Source organism: Solenopsis invicta, chromosome 3, assembly GCF_016802725.1.
Source record: "Solenopsis invicta isolate M01_SB chromosome 3, UNIL_Sinv_3.0, whole genome shotgun sequence".
Lineage (NCBI taxonomy): Eukaryota > Metazoa > Arthropoda > Insecta > Hymenoptera > Formicidae > Solenopsis > Solenopsis invicta.
In genome coordinates this window covers 9,091,008-9,107,537 of record NC_052666.1, presented here as the reverse complement: position 1 = coordinate 9,107,537, position 16,530 = coordinate 9,091,008, and positions in this window count along the sequence as shown.

Below are 16,530 nucleotides of genomic sequence, written 5' to 3'. Positions count from 1 at the left end.
CGCCGCCTCTGGAGGTGGTCCAGTCTATAGTGATGTATGGAGCTCCTGTATAGTATGCGGAACCGGTGGCCAGGAGTTGCAAACATTCCTAAAGGAAGTGCAGCAAGGTCTGGCCATCCGGGCTGCGCAAGAGTACAAGACCATCTCTTGTGAGGTTGCAAATGTCATGGCTGTTTCATTGCCGCGGGCATGATGCGCAAGCGTACAAGGAGAAAATTGCCCGCCGCAGGAATCCTGCTGCGGCGATGGCCTAGACGTACAGGGACGAAGAAGTGCGGCGGATCCCCAAGAAAGTGATCCCGCGGAAGGAGGATGCCGAGAGAGAGGGGGGGATGACGCCGGATGCCGCTTCTATAAAAAAGAGGAGAGGGAGAAGAACTTGCTTCGAGTAGACTACTTTAATATGGTAAGGGGGCTCCCTCTTCCCTCAAATCGCCTCGGCAATGAGAGGGAGAGGATCTAAGAATCCACCGAGAAGTAGGGCGAATGTCCTCAAATGAGTACACCCGCCGCACCCAAAGCGCTTGCGCAAAGGGTGTCTGGAATGAATCCCCGTGTCTGGGGATGGCGCCGTTTTCACGGCGCGCATCCTGGCATGGGGAGACATTCGTTCCTTAAAAGTTGAAACAAGCCGGTGGGACCTTGAAATATCTAAACCTACCGAACTGGAATGTCTCCGGGCCGCCTGGAATTGATCCGGGCCTGGGCCGGAGCGACGGGGGAGCGCTGACACGCGGAAAATTTTCTTAGGGTACCGGGTCAACGGGACTCCAAGCCACTCGGGCGTTTGCCGAGAGAGGGCTCAGGAAGCGTGCGATGGGTGTAACGTCTCCGGGAAGGGTATACTCGGAACGGAGTATTACGCTACATTGACTTGGATAACGGGCCGCTTAGACCCCGGCACGATGCCGGACCCAACGGAGTGGGCCGTCCCTGAGCTGCCAGGAACTTCTCCGTGGCAAGGTCAGAAGCAATGATGGAAGGGCCGGTACGTGCCACGTGAAAACTCCCCCCGTGGTTACGGACCGGTCCGGCCCTTGGGGCCGTTTGGTAGTATTCTGAAGCAGGGCCCGGGGTGCAGATGTTTTAGTCTGGCACTTTGCGACGGCGCACCTTCCAAAGCGGGGTGCTGGGCAGGAGTTCTGGTCTGCTCGGGGCAATCGCTCCTCTGGGCGGACGTGCTGGTTGCCACGGCGGGTAGGGTGTGGAGGGGGCGTTGTCTCCGAAACTTGAACCGTCCGTGAGGCCCCACCGGGAGGCGCCACCCGTGACGGTGCCCTTACTGTCGGAGGTGGGGAACCTCTGAAAGCCGCAGGAGTAGGGCTTGTTCCTGCTTGTTAGTAAGGAAGGGGCTGGAGGCCAGTGCTCCGGATGACCCATTCCCAGAGCCGAGCTATATGCCGATCCTCCGGGAGTACTTAGGGCACTCTTCCCTTTCCGGAGGGGGGGGGGGAGATACGCCCGTCGGCCGAACCGTTACGGGGAGTAGAATCAAACGAAAAATAACTAATTCTACAAACAAAAATACGGGAGAAGGGACCGCTACAGATCTAAGAAAAGAGAGAGAGGCCAGAGGCGGATAGTATGCCGGGATCCGCCTGCTGTAAGGGCAGAGGGTCAGACGGCTTCAACCGCTGTCGGCTCGGTGAGATCGAGATCGATCTCACCGGAGTCAATGAATATTTCTTTGAATGAGGAGAAAAAAAGCGCGGTGCCCCAAAAAGGACCCGCACAGCCAACAAAGCGACCGGGAGGATGAGAAACTGCATCAATTTATCATCGAAATCGAAGGGCAAAAATCTGAAAAAGAGGACCAGGGACAAACCCGAAGGACCTCTCACACGAGGGAAAATCCGCGGCAAAGTTTCTGGCTTCAAAAAAAGCAAAAAAGGCGCAGAGATGTCTACAAAAAAATCATCGGGCCGTTCTGGACCCAAATATCCGCGTCAGAGCAGCAGAGCGGGCGACAGAACTGGCGTATGAGTATGACAACAAGCCAATCAATTCGGTGGCGGTAGTCATAATCAGAAATCTGGTCATGCTCGCCAAATCTATCAAAAGATCCCGGAACATTCTGGGACTTATTGTTCAGGATCTCTGAAAGTCGTACGTTGGGATGATTGCTGGTCTAAGCTCCGTACTGGGAAGGGAAAAAGGGGCAATGCTAAAGTCCGTGAGTACGGCCGCGGACGCCGGCGTAAAAGAGACCCGTAAGAATGGAAAGCCAAGTAGAGGGCCATGAGTAAAGAGTTGGTGTACCTGAGGAAAGGAACACCAACCTGCAACTCAGAGTGAAGCAAGAAGAAGACGCCCTCTTTTCAAACATGTAGATCAAGGACACGACTGACGCGGAGTCAAAAACAGCTGGCTGGACGCGGGCACGTTATAGTCAGACCGCGGAACTGCTAGCACAGGGTTTAAAGCGAGTGTGCCACCGCCGCCCGAGGTTGCCCCTTCCCGTGTGTGGCACAATGGATCCCCCTCCCTCCTGATAAATTTCCTCTACTAGAAAAGAGTAGAGTAAAAAAGGGTGGCCCTAAGGAACAGATAGAACAGCCCTATTATGCGCCGCAATTAAGAAGGGTGAGAAAACGACTCAACCCCCTTTCGTCGGCGCCGTCTTTGAAAGTTGGACCTCAGCTCCCAAGACAACAAAGCGAGCCTAAACAGAATGAGAGGGGATCCTAGGTGGGGGACGTGGTTCAGAGCATTCTGGCCAGGGTCCTGCCTGCGATTCTTCCGGGAGCTGGGGATCGTCCTCAGGGAGGGGCCGGACGAGAGAAACCGTTCGATCTCGCAAGGAAATCCTGGACCTGTGACGAAAAAACCTCCCCAAGGTAAGGCACCCGAAAGAAAGGCGGGAAGGTACCGATAGCGCACAGTACTATTGCACACAGCCAATCACAGCGGCTGGTGCCTAGTGATATTCTTCTGTTCAAGCGCTATGAGTGGTTGTGAGTGGCTTGTGTGCAATAGTACTGTGCGCTATCGGTACCTTCCCAAGAAAGGCAACCCCACGGCGACCGCGGGAGTGGCGGGTACCGATGATAAGTAATGAGGACCACTCCGGCTGATGATAGGGCACGGCTTCAGGCATCATGGGCGTAGGTGGTCTCCAAAAGGACCATCCAAAAGAGGAAGATTGCGAAGAAACACGGTGGGAATAAGACATCTGACAAAGGCGCCTCTAGCACTATCGCGAAAACTCCGAGTGTCACTGGCAGTGCCAGAGCAAATAAGAAAAGAAGCCTCAAACCCCTCGGTGGCACATAAGTGCCGAAAATTTGTGGCGGTGGTGTCGGTGTCGTGTGCCAACTCGGAGAGTTATTGGCCGTCATAAAAACGGCTAAGAAAAAGATCAATTTCGGATCCCTGGGGATCGAGGATCTATGACCTCGGAGAGCAGTAACCGGGGCCATCCTCTTTGAGATCCATGGGGAGGGCAACGGCGAAAATGTTCTCGCCACAAAACTCAGGGAAGTAATGTCCGCCAAGGAGGATGTTAAGGTGTCGAAACTGACTAAGTCGGTCAAGCTGAGGCTCACCGGTCTCGATGATTCGGTCACCGCAAGAGGTGGCTGAGGCGCTGAGCAAGCTGAGATGATGCATCCCGCGGAATATGAAGGTGGGAACCATAAACTAGGCCCCTAACAGCCTAAGATTTTGTTGGATCTGTTGCCCCAGTAAAGCGGATAAAGTGGCGGTGGCGGCGGTTCGGATCAAAATTGGCTGGTGGGGCTGTACAGTCGCGTTGCTCTCCCCCCCCATGACCACCAATGTTATAGGTGCCTGGCCGTCGGCCACGTAGAATCTAAATGCGGCAGCCAGATTGATAAATCTGGCTGCTGCTACATGTGTGAGCCATAGGTTATCAGGTAAAGAAATGCAACGGGGAGTAAGCTGCCTGATATGTAAGGATGGGGAGAAGTCTGCCGAACAGTTGGAGGAAGGGCTGTTTAGCCCGCAAGCCGAACAAGGCACCTCCCGGCTCGTCGGAGGGGAGAAGCAAGGCTGGGAGACCGCTCGCCGCTAAGAGAGCCACTACGGCCAAGGGAGTGGGTCCTCTCTCTTCTTTTTCCTCTTCCTCCTCCAGAGTTACGGGAAGAGAAACGGTAGTGATTTTAATTCCAATATCAGTGACGGAACAAAAAAGGAGCGGGAAGGAGGGTAAAAAATACCTCCCTCTCCCAACCCCGCGAGTTTCTGTGGCGGATTCTCCATTCCCCCAAAAAGAAAGGAGAAATAGGGAGGAGGTGAGAGAGATCAAGAAGATGGAGGTTGAAGAGCTTCAGGAGAACTACAATGTCCTGTAGATTACTTCAAGCTAACCTCAACCACGCCATAGCTGCACAGCATCATGTTGCAGTGCCGAGAAGAGGAGGGTGGCGGACTGGCCACCGTTGCTGATCCATATAGGATTCCCGAGGACGACCCATGATGGGTCGAAGACCTTCTGAATAGGGTAGCAATGGTCAGTCAACACGCGCGCGACAGTTTGCCGATGCTTTTAATATCGGCTAAAGAGGTGGTGGAGTACGGAACCATCAATGTCCTGGGTTGCTATTTCCCATTTAGCCTAAATAGGGGGGAATATAAAGCAGCGCTTGAGGTCATAGGGAATGAGATCCAGCGTCGTTTCCCCAAGTCGTATGTGGTGGGAGGGCATTGCAACGCCCACACAATCGCGTGGGGGTTCCCGATCACCAACACAAGAAGCCGCCTCACCTAGGACTGGGCGGAGCTCGGCATGGTTCTGCTGAACCAAAGCCGAGTCAGCACTTTTGTGGAGGACCAGAAAGAGTCCATAGTGGATCTCACGTGGGCTTTCCCAGCGGTTCTGCACAAGGTTAGGGGATAGGAACTGGAGATCGGCTCCCTCGCTGAACTGTTCAATCACCGCTTAATTACAATGAAGCTGGTCTCCACCCCTGCAGAAGTGCGAAAAAGAATCTGCCGCCAGGAAGAGGATAAACAATGGGTCCTTAAAAAGCTCGACCCGGAAACTTTCGAAGCCAGGTCGCTCCTCGCTCCACGTGAGGCAAGGGAAGGCTGGACCTGATAGCAGAGGCGGGAGCCGATTGGCTCGGCGGGACAGTGTCGCGTGCGTGTGACCCCTCCATGCTCCGCAGCCGTCCAATGGCGCGTCGTGTCGCATACTGGTGGTACGGCAAACTCGCTGACCTGAGGCGGGCCTTCACGGGTGCTAGGGGGGCGGGGCATGAAAGATGAGGTAGAGGAAGTGAGGACGGCCCTCAGAGGAGCCAGGAAGGCCCTGAGGGTCGCCATCAAGCGGGCAAAGGCTGCGGCCTGACATGACTTGGTCTCCGAGCGAGACCTATGGGGGATGGCTTACAAGATAGCCAGGAAGAAGCTACGCCTATTGGCTTTCCCAGCCACGGAGACCATGGACCTCCGGTTCCTGGAAACAATGATAGACGCATTGTTCCCCACCAGGAGGAAGGATATCCAAGGAAGGACCGCCCCTTCTCCCGACTGGACGGAGAAACTAGGGTTCATCAGCGAGAAGTTGAAAGCGACCTTTGCCCACATCAAAGAGAAGAAAGCAAAAGCGCCTGGCCCAGACGGAATATAAGGCAAGGTCTGAGTTCGGGCCGCCGAAGCGGTCGGTGAGGACATCAAGAGGGTCCTTACCGACTGCCTCAAAGAGGGTATATGTCCCAGGAAATGGAAAAGGGCCAGACTTGTTCTCCTAAAAAAGGAGAGAAAATAGTTTTTCTAAATTTTCGGGAAAATCAAAATTTTTACAGAAGGGCACAGAGGAAAAAGATTTCATAAATTAATACTCGAAAAATAGAAATTTTAAGGAAAAAGAGATTTTCACGGAAAGATATTGAATGTTAGCAATGTGGTTCCATTTCCGTTTGGAATGTCCTTTACTTTCACTTGCTGGGAAAGAGGAAAACTTGGAATAGCCGAGTTTTAAAGGAAATTTTGCAAAGCTCGGCGAGGAAATTAGAGATTAAAAAAAAGAATTTTTCTTTTAAGCCTTTTTGTGTGCAAAACAATAATTTTTGTTTCTGTAGTTTTGTGGATGATCAGCTTTGTACTTTTAAGATAGATACGGGTTCCGATGTTTCCATTCTTAGTAGAAGGTTCGTCAAGGAAAATAAGCATCAGATTTTTGTTAGAGATTGCAACTTAAGGTATCCTACTGGAGAGAAAGTTCCCGTGGATTTTAAACTCGAAATAAAAGTTGTTTTAACAAAGCATTCTTTAGAATTTCCAATGTTTGTAGCAGAGATCAGTGATGATTGTATTTTGGGAGCTGATTTCTTAATTAAAACCAGTTATGGAGAAATTTTTGTCTCAAGGTTCGGAGAAATTTTACCGGAATTAGAAAATTCTTCTTGTGCTCGAATCAGTAATTTTGACTTTTCATCTTTTTTTGTAGATTGTTTCAAAAAAAATTCTTCTGAACTAAATTCTTCTCAAAAAAGAACATTTTGCAGAATTTTCGAGAGAATTTCAAGATGTCTTTTTGGAAGAGGTAATTGCAGAAAATGGTTTAATTGTTGAACATTCTATTAACTTAAAAAAGAATAATTCCATTAAACAGACACCTAAACAAATTTCATTTCAATTGCGTGATAAGTAGAAAAAATTTTAGAGGAGATGAAACGCAAGGGAGTTATTGAAGACTTTCATAGTCCTTCGGTTTCTCCTGCTGTTTTAGTTAAGGAAAAGGACAAAACTCTTAAATTTTGTGTTGATTACAGAAAGTTAAATGCTATTACGAAAAAGGATTCTTTTCCTTTGGCTAGGATTGATAGTCTTTTCGATCGTTTATCCGGAAGTACTTGGTTATTAAATCTGGACTTGAAGAGTGGTTATTGGCAAGTAAAATTACGGTCTCAAGACAAAGAAAAGACAGTTTTTCAGTTAGAAATGGGTTGTAGCAATTTACTGTTGTTTTTTGGTTTATGCAATGCTCCAGCGACTTTTGAGCGTTTAATGGAAAAAGTTCTTCATCAAATCATTAATAAAATTTGTTTAGTTTATCTTGATGATGTGATTATTTTCACTAATACTTTTGAAGGTTTGTTAGCTAATCTAAGGAAAGTCTTTCTTTGTTTTCAAAAAGCAAATTTAAATTTAAATCCTAAGAAATGTTTTTTCTTCGGAAGAAAGGTTAAGTACTTGGATCATGTTATTTTGGAGAATGGAATTTCTACTAATCCTGAGAAGGTTAAATGTATTCGAAATTGGCCTATTTCTTGTAAAAAAAGCAGTTACGCAGTTTTCTTCTTACAGAAAGTTTGTCAGGGAATTTTTCATTATTGCTAAACCTTTGTTTATTTGGACCAAAAATCCAAATAAATTTATTTAAAATGAGGAAATGTCAATCAGCTTTTGCTAAACTTAAACAGTTCTTAATGTTTTCGCAAATTTTATCTTTCCCTTCTGAAACAGAAAAATTTATTCTTGATACAGATGTTTCCAATCATGGCATTGGTGCAGTTTCATCTCAGAAACAAGAGGATGGAGAAAAAGTAATTGCTTTTATAGTCGAGTAATGAGTAAGTCAAAAAGAAATTATTGTGTTACTCGTCGTGAACTTTTAGCAATTATCGATTCTTTTAAAAATTTTTATCATTACCTTTATGGACAGAAATTTATGGTTAGAACAGATCATATTTCTTTACGGTGGTTATTGTCGTTTAAAGAACTTGACAGTTAATTAGCGCGATGGCTGGAACGTCTTCAACAATATGATTTTGAAGTAACTTATCGTGCGGGGAAATTACATGGAAATGCTGATGTCCAGGCATCCTTGTGCCAAATTTTCTTGCAAATATTGTGAAAAGATAGAATTAAGAGAAAACAAGATAAAGAATAATTCTTTAAGAAGAATTGTTTTTGAGAAAGGAGAGTCTGTAGATTGGAAGAAAGCTTGATTGGAGGACCACTCTATCGTCAATATTTATTATGGCAATGAAATCAGTGTTCCTTCTTCTCGATAAGAAATAGCCGCTAATGATTCATCGAAAGTTTATTGGACTCAGTAGGAGTCGCTGATCATCAAAGATGGAGTGTTGTGTAGGAGATGGGTTTCTCCGGATTTATGTACGGAAATTTTTCAAACAATAGTCCCAAGAAAATTTGTTCAACGTTTGTTAGAGGAAACTCATGATTCTTCTTCTGAAGGGCATTTTGGGGTGAACAAAACCTTAGCAAAAATTCGAAAACGATTTTATTGAGCTACCTGTAAACAAAATGTCGAATATTGGTGTAAAACTTGTAAGGTTTGTTTTGCTAAAAAGGGGCTTTCTGAAAAAGGAAAATCTCCTTTTCAAATTTATAACGTTGGTGTTTCTTTTGAAAATGTTCAGATGGATATTCTAGGTCCTCTTCCGACGTCTTTGTCTGGAAAAAAGTATTTATTAGTCATTACTGACTGCTTTTTTAAGTGGGTTGAAGCCTTTCCTACTGGTAATATTAAAGCGAATACTATAGCAGAAATTTTTGTTAACCAAGTGGTTTCTAGATTTGGCGTTCCTTTGAAAATCTATACAGATCAAAGCAAAAATTTTGAATCTCGATTATTTCAAGAATTATCTCGTTTATTGGGAATTAGGAAAACTACTCTACTTCATCCTCAATTTAATGGTCAGGTAAAGCGTAAACATCAAACACTTTTAAATTTCCTAGCTAAATTTGTTTCAAAAAGTCAGAAAGATTGGGACTGTTGGATTTTTCTTAGTTTGTTAGCTTATAGGTTGTCGAAGCATGAAGTTACTGGTTTCACTCCTTCTGAATTATGTAAGCATAGAGAATTAAGATTGCCTTTAGATCTTTTTTGTGGACTTTTTTCAGAAGATTCCTAGTCAGAAAAAAGATATTTCTCTAAACTTAGGAAAAAATTGGTTTTAATTTACGACGTTGTTAGAAAGCGTTTGGAATTGAAATCTCAAAAGTTGAAGTTGTGATATGATCAAAAAGATAGGCGATTAACTTTCTCTCACTGGGTGGCGATCTTCTCCTTCTGCAAGCTGGTTATTCTGCTAAAGGAAGAGACCGAGAGAGAAAACGTGAGAAGCGGCCAGGGGGGCGGAAGAGTAAAGGAAGAAAAATAGAGGCCCCCCCTGGCGAAGAAGAGGATGACGACGACGAGGATGAGTGGCTCTTCTGCTTATGTCGGCGGGGAAGGTTTTGCGGAGTCGCTTGCTATCGAGAAGGAGTAAGGGCTGGAGGGCCGATCCCCACCATACGTAAAGTAAAGAGCGGCGCCCCTCCTCCTCTTTCTAGCGATAATGATAAAATTAGGAGCGATGAGAACGGGCGGCGAGGCCAATGCCACCATAATCGCCCCCCCCCCGCCTCAAAAAGCCAGTAACTTTTGCCTCCGTGGCAATGACAAACGGAAGCGAGGGACTAAGACGGCAGTGGCAGTCGCCTCCTCCCTCCAGACAATTATGAGAAGAGGGGTGACCCCGACTCAGACATCAAGATGGACGGAAATTCCCCCTCACTCCCCCCTGCTGCAGGCCCTCCTTACGAGACCCGCAGCCGAGAAGGGGGACAGAAAACGGAGTCCCAGTCCGGGGCTCAAGGTGAATTATCCTGGGTGGGGACAGTGTGTAATAGTCGCACCGCCATCCGAGACAACGATAGTGAGACCGGCGAGGCCAACCCCACATGACAGTGAAAGAGAGAATGGCCCGAAGTAAATACGGGTTGCTCCCCAAATGCTTTGCCGGGGGAAGACGGGGCGCTGTGAATCTTTCGCCCTTGGGAATTGGTAACGGTTGCCCCCCTCCCAGGTATAAAAACTACATTCCGCGCTGGGCTGCCGCCCAGCACCAGGGGGTTCCGGGTTCCTAGCGGAAACCTAGACCCCAGACTCTAGTCTCTAATAGACACAGGGAAAAAGGTGGGGATGGGACGGTGTCCCTCTCCCTCGTCTAAAGGCATTAAAAGCCTTTGTTGCTCAACCGGGAATTTCCGCTGAAATTTCCGACGTAAACGGTCGCTCAGGCCGACAGGTCCGGGGGGCTCTAGAAGTATGTTGCACGTGTTTCCAGAGCTCCCCACACAAGGATAGGACAGGACAACCGTTTTAACGGGTATACCTTCGTCATACTCAAGTGGTAGGGGAGAGTCCAGCATAATCCTGGTCTTCTCTCCCAAGAGCCAGAGTATGCGTTTCCCTTTGTAATTATAAAAAAAAATAATAATAATAAAAGGGAGAAGAGCTCGGGCATACGCCCAGCTTTCATAACCCTCGGGCCTTGGTAGGGAGGCTTCATGAGAGCACTTCCCTCTGGGACCGATGAGTCGCAGAAGACAGACGCGGATGACGTCCGTGCCCATTGCACGCGGCTCACGTGTGAGGAAGACCGTTGCAAGATGATCCCACAACGGCTTCCAAATTAGGCACGGGTCCTTACTGTTCCTTTTCTGAGAAGCGGTGGAGATCGACGAAGGCTTAGGGGCGACCATTGGTTGAAGTGCTTGCAATCCCGTGGTGCCCCCCCTCCCTTACCCGGATAGTAAAACCACCATGAGGTTTTAATTAGTAAAACTCCGACATAACCTTCCCCTCTTCCTCCGAGATGGAATGGTACCCATCACGGAATTCCTTATGTAAAAAAAGGCTTAATTTATAAAAAAAATTTATTTAAACAATTTTTAAATACATATATGCATTGTACTCAATGTGAACAAAAATGCAATTACGTTAATAATGCGTCTAATTACCACCGCAGTCAATAATTGCTTGGCATTTCCTATGTACACTTTTTTCCAAATTAACAGCATAGGACTTCCATATACGACAAATTTTATGAGATAATTGCTTTAAAGTGTACGTGTGTTTTCCACAAAACTTGTGTTTAAGAGATAATACCACTCTAGAATTTTAAAAAGTTCAATTTTTTTGCTTAAATAATATTTTAAGGTCTTAGAAATAAAGTACAAAAGGTCTGAAAGCGAAGAAAGATCCTTAAGTGTCATTTTTGAAAGTTTAAAGCATCGCACTTTTTGGTAAGTTTTGAAGCGCTTGCGAAGGGATCCTTCTGAGAATAATAAGATTAGTTACCTACAGTTAATTTTCTTTAAAATCGGCCAAGAGGGATCGGGGATAGGAAAACATAAATAAGGAAGGCTAATTGTATGGTGCAGATATCGCAGATTAAAGGTAAACAAAAAATTTCTATCTCTATTACATAAAACTTGAAGCGTGTTTTTCTTGATATTACTTGAAATTACAACTGTAGTTTTTAAACACATTTGTCAGCAAACTATGTATAAATTTTATAATACGTTTTGTTGTAAACTTTTTTTTATGAACAATTTTCATCAAAATTTTTAGTAAAAAAAGTAAATTTTTTTTAAACTTGTGTCACTCTTACAAAAAAAGTTATTTTTTAATTTTAGTACATGGTTTGTTAGCTAATGATATAAAAAACTAAAAAAATAGGTTTTTTGTTCTAGAGCAAAAATTGGAAAAAATTTTGATACAACAGTGAAGCACCTTTCAAAAAGAGTAGTCATCGTTGCCAAGCTTTGTCACCGCCACTTTGGAATAACAATATGCAACAAAAATTTTTTTTATACTTAAAAGTATATAGAATGTAACAATGCATGCATATTACATGCATTATTCCCGGTGAACACCAATTGGAGGCCGCTATTCGGCTTTAACTTCTGTTGTTCGGAATAACAGAAGGCGCGCTCGCGCTTACCTAAACGCTTCCACGATGATAAAACCGCTAGCAGCCGAAGGCGGCCACACAAGACGGATCCGTGCGCGACAGAAGGCCGCGCGCACGCGCATTACCGACTAGTCGCAAGAAGATATCCCCGCAAAAGCGCGCCGCTAACAGCGACCGTGGAGGAAATCCATAGATGAAATCTCAAAAGAAAATAAGATAACGTAAAAATGACTGAACGCGCGAGCCAGGAGTATAAAAGTCCTTCGCTTGCACGCTCGGTTTCTATTGGTAAAGGTTCTTTGCCTCTGTCAAGGTATTTGACAAGTCGAAGCTCAAGAGAGTACATTTCTCTTTCTCATAGTCACCCAGGAGACCAAGGCGGTAAAGGTCTTTTGCCACCACCAAGGTACTTGGTAGCCCCGAGTATTCCTGGCGAAATCCGGCGACTCCGCGCCAACCAGAATCACTCCACCGGTTACTGAGCCAGATGCGTCGCGGGAACGATTAATTCGGCATACCAGCACACCGAGCTAGCCCGCGTATTTGCGCCGTCAGCGCGCCGTACACCGCACCCTGTCTAATATAAACATGACCTCGTCCAGAAACTTGGCTAGCTGGAATACTCGGGAAACTGGCACCGATTCCGAGAACCGCGAGATTCCTTACAGCTTCGTGGTCAAGGCCGCTTGTAAATAAATTGTAAATAGCCTACCGTATTCGTTTCTCAATAACCGCTATCCGTCCGAGGAATTAGATTCTAACGAATTATATTTCCGTCCCGTCTTTTGTTTCTTCTTTCTTTCTTTTATTGTTATGAAAATATATATGTGTTGTATTAAAACGCTGTATTAGAAAAAAAAGTCATAGTCACGTCAATCATATCTCAATATCATGTGAAGATTTATTTTCTCTCTCCTGCTTCGAACCTATTCCGTTAATCTAGTCGCGCATTAACGAATATCGGTTCTTTCAAGAAAGAAAATACTTAAAATGGATTTTGCGTTTTTGTTTTCCTATAAAAAATTATCAAAAATAAGCCTTTTCGGAGACTTTAGAGTGGCGTTACCCCTTAATATATGTCCACACATTTTTGTAGGATTTGCATTGGGCGATTGCAATGGCCAATCCAACAATACCAGATTGCTTCTTTTACTCACAAGGAATACTAGGTAACCCAAAAATTCAAGAAATCTAAAACTTTGTGTACAAATAGAGGATTTTATCTATAACACAAAAATATTTTTTGTTTATACCCAATTTTATTTTAGGGGGTAAAACATTACTTTGAAGAAAATCGGTTTTTTTCTTTTGAAGCGTACATCGTCGAAACAATAAGAGATACAGAAAAATGTTCTAATTAAAAGTTAAATGTGTAATGTTACGCCCCTCCACCGTACCGCCGCACTAGACCGACCAATTATCCGACGTACCTGAGCCGAGCACGTGCGTGCACTCTAACTAACCGTAACGCGACCACGTGCTACCACGCGCGACCGGCGCGCTACGCGCCGCGTTCGGTAAACGTTCCCACTTCGGCCGGCCCTACCGCGCGCGCTAATTGGTGCGTCCAGCCACGCGGAACCGTATATAAGCCGGCAGTGGGCCGCCAGAAAGAGATCGCTCCGAGCCACCGATCTCGCACCTACTCCGCTCCTGCGCCGGGTATCCTCGGCACTTCCTAGCTTGGGTATTCTCAAGCACCTCCTCGGGAATGGGCATTCTTGTTCCAACTATCCCACGACGGACATACTCGTCGGTCCTAACGGCTGGGAATACTCGGCCGATCCCATTCCCCGTCCGCGACGGAATACTCGTCGTTTCCGCGGCTGGGTATTCTCGGCCATTAGGAACCGTCCGTCCCGCACGTCCGTTCTCGGGGATTCTCGAGACCAACTCTGTCATCGGGGATACTCAACGCCGTTCTCCGGCTCAATCCGTAAACCTGCTCCCCACGGGGTAACAACACCCCGCGGGGTGAGACCACTTAGGTCTCTAACGTCGACCACCCTTGCGTATCGCGGAACCGTCCGCTGCACCGCGCGGTGTCGATTCCGCGATCGCAACCGACCGTCGCGCGGGCCAATCACGGCCCGTTTAACCGCACTTTGAGTCAGCCGCTTCACGGCGACTCCGATTATTACCTCCGAGCGCATAGCGCATAATACCAGTCCGTCCGCCAGTTTCTTTAGTTATCCGAATCCGTTCTTTTGTTTCAATATTAATTTACGCAGCGCATTATATTTTGTCCGGCCCGACCAATTATCGTTCTTTTACTTTGCGCAGGTCTGATTATTGTTTAACCGAGCACTCTGGTGCATTATTATTACTTGTGTATTTCAACTACATCTGATAAATATATTGTTACGTTTGTATCATTGCATTGTACTCAACACGGAGTTCTCATTACTACAGAAAAACCCTGACATCCGGTGCGCACATCCGAGCAACCGATCACGATATCCCAACACACCGAAAGATATCCCGATACTCCCGTTGCACCGGAAAAGTACCAGCGTTACAAATGGCTTAAAAAGTTCCTTATAATAGTGATAAAAAAATTAAAAAACTTTTTTTTATATTTTCCCCTACTAGTAATAATAAAATTTTATTTTATCACCGTTATAAAATACTCTACAAACTATGTAACTCTCAATTAGAACATTTTTCTCTATCTTTTAGTTTCGACGATATGGGCTTAAAGAAAAAACCAATTTTCTTGAAAAAAATATTTCACACTCTAAAACTGAAATTGGGCACAAACAAAAAATATTTTTGTGTTATGAACTCCTCTATTTAGATACAAAGTTTTAGATTTTTTTGAATTTTTAGGTACCTAGTATTTTTTGTCAGTACAAAGCTTACTCTTTGGGATCGTTGTCTTCCTGCAGAATCCACTCCTGATTTTTGTCGATGAACTAACGTTTGGTGAACGGTAACAAAACTTTTTTGTAGATTTCCAACATTTTCTCGGCATTTAAGTTATACGTAAACAGGTGCAAAGTGCCACTGCTTTGAGAAGCAAAGATGCACTTTTATTCTGTGTTTAACGATCTGCTGGACAAGTTTATTGGTGGAAATTGACCAGGTTTTTGTGAGAACCGAGACTTTGTGGCTTGGGAGATCTAGAGGTAAGAAAGGACAAGAGGTGAGAAGGTGATCCCACGTCACAATCGACAGAGTCAGGGTTGAGGTGAAGTCCCAGAAAATTATCTGGGACTGATAATTCTCAACTTCAAATAGTCTTTCCGCCCCCATTTCAAAAAAGTGTCGGCCAGAGTGGGCACAGCGGTGTTTTGGCCGAATAATGCCCAACTTGGGTGCCTAAAAAGAGAGGTCCGCCGCTTATTTATGGGAGTCGTGCGCTTGATTGCGCTGTAGTTGGCGCCGTTCTTTCTCTGTCACACCACAGTACTATCTTTAACTTGAAAATGTAATTATTGTCCGTATTGATTTTAATGATTAGTAAAATTAGTACACTCAAGGAGGGAATTTTATTAAACTCAAGGAGGGAAAAACATTAAATTTATTTTGTTTTTAAAGATTAGACTAACAAAATAAGAACAACTTTATTAGAAATAAATTTTGCAATTTAAAAAGGTAAAAAATTATAATTGCTTCTGTGTGCAATCAGTTAAATACGAAATTTATATATCTACAATCTTTTTCTTGCATTCGCGATCACGATCTGGTCGCTGTATTTTTCGTTCGCGTTAAGATTTGTTGCTTCAGGAGCCGAGATCGGTTCCATTCTGAAGATTTCCGGTTGTGTAACGTGCAATAGCAAGACAGACCAATCTCAAGATTTTCGAGCATTTGCTCCGCCCTTCTATCACATCTGTGCCATCTCAATTTTCAAGCAATGCGGTAACGTTGCGACGTCAGGCTTAAAAAAAGTTTGTCAAAATTTGTGATTACGGCACTGGCATTGTCGAAGCGATACTGCAGTAGCTTTATTTCAAGTTTTTGCCTTGTCCATTTTTCCGTTTAATTAACTCGGATTTACTCGAAAACAAAGATTATAATAAAAAAATTTTAATGATACTTTTATAATAACTTTTTACGAGCTTCCGATTGCGACCGTTTCAAATGAAATCGGTTCAGTCAATCCCGAAATTTCGACAGCGAGTCTATGAAAAGTGGCACTTCAACGATTTCAGTGTTTGTGAGTCTTGCAAGTGACCGCCAAGACGCATTTACAACCCTCAAGACGAGCGACTGTCCGTCAAGATGTGTTCTTATGTGAGGTTATACACTATGCAGCTACCTAGTCAAAAGAGCGCTCGAGAGAGAGAGAGAGAGAGAGAGAGAGAGAGGGACAGAGAGAGAAGTATAATAATGTTTTTGAGTGCAGTAATAGCGTTTTCGATTTGCTGACTCTACCCGTCTCCGAGTCAAGGTTTGTTCATTTTAGCTGTAAAAGAAAAGACAAATTATGCAAAAAATGTAGCTAAAAAGAACAGACATTGACTCGGAGTTGGGTAGAGTCAGCAAACCAAAAATGCTATAAGTTTCAACTCGAGTCGGGTTAACGACGCCGTAAATCAAAATCATCTAATCAAAACTTAAAATAATATGACGTCATTAAAATAAGCAAGATAGCGCGCATGTGCTCAACGCCGCACTGATTGGGTTCTTCAGTGTGATGAGCTTGTGGAACTATTTTTTCTCACTGGTCGCTTGTGTGCATGCGTTGAGAACATCCACAGCCTACGATTGGCTTATATGTAATTGACGCATCTGCACGGAAGACTGGTGAAACAGTCGTTCCATAACATTCTTACACTGTTTTAGTGATTGACATGGCCACTTAGGGCTACGCATAATGGCAGCATCGCTGGTATCTGTAATCTAAATT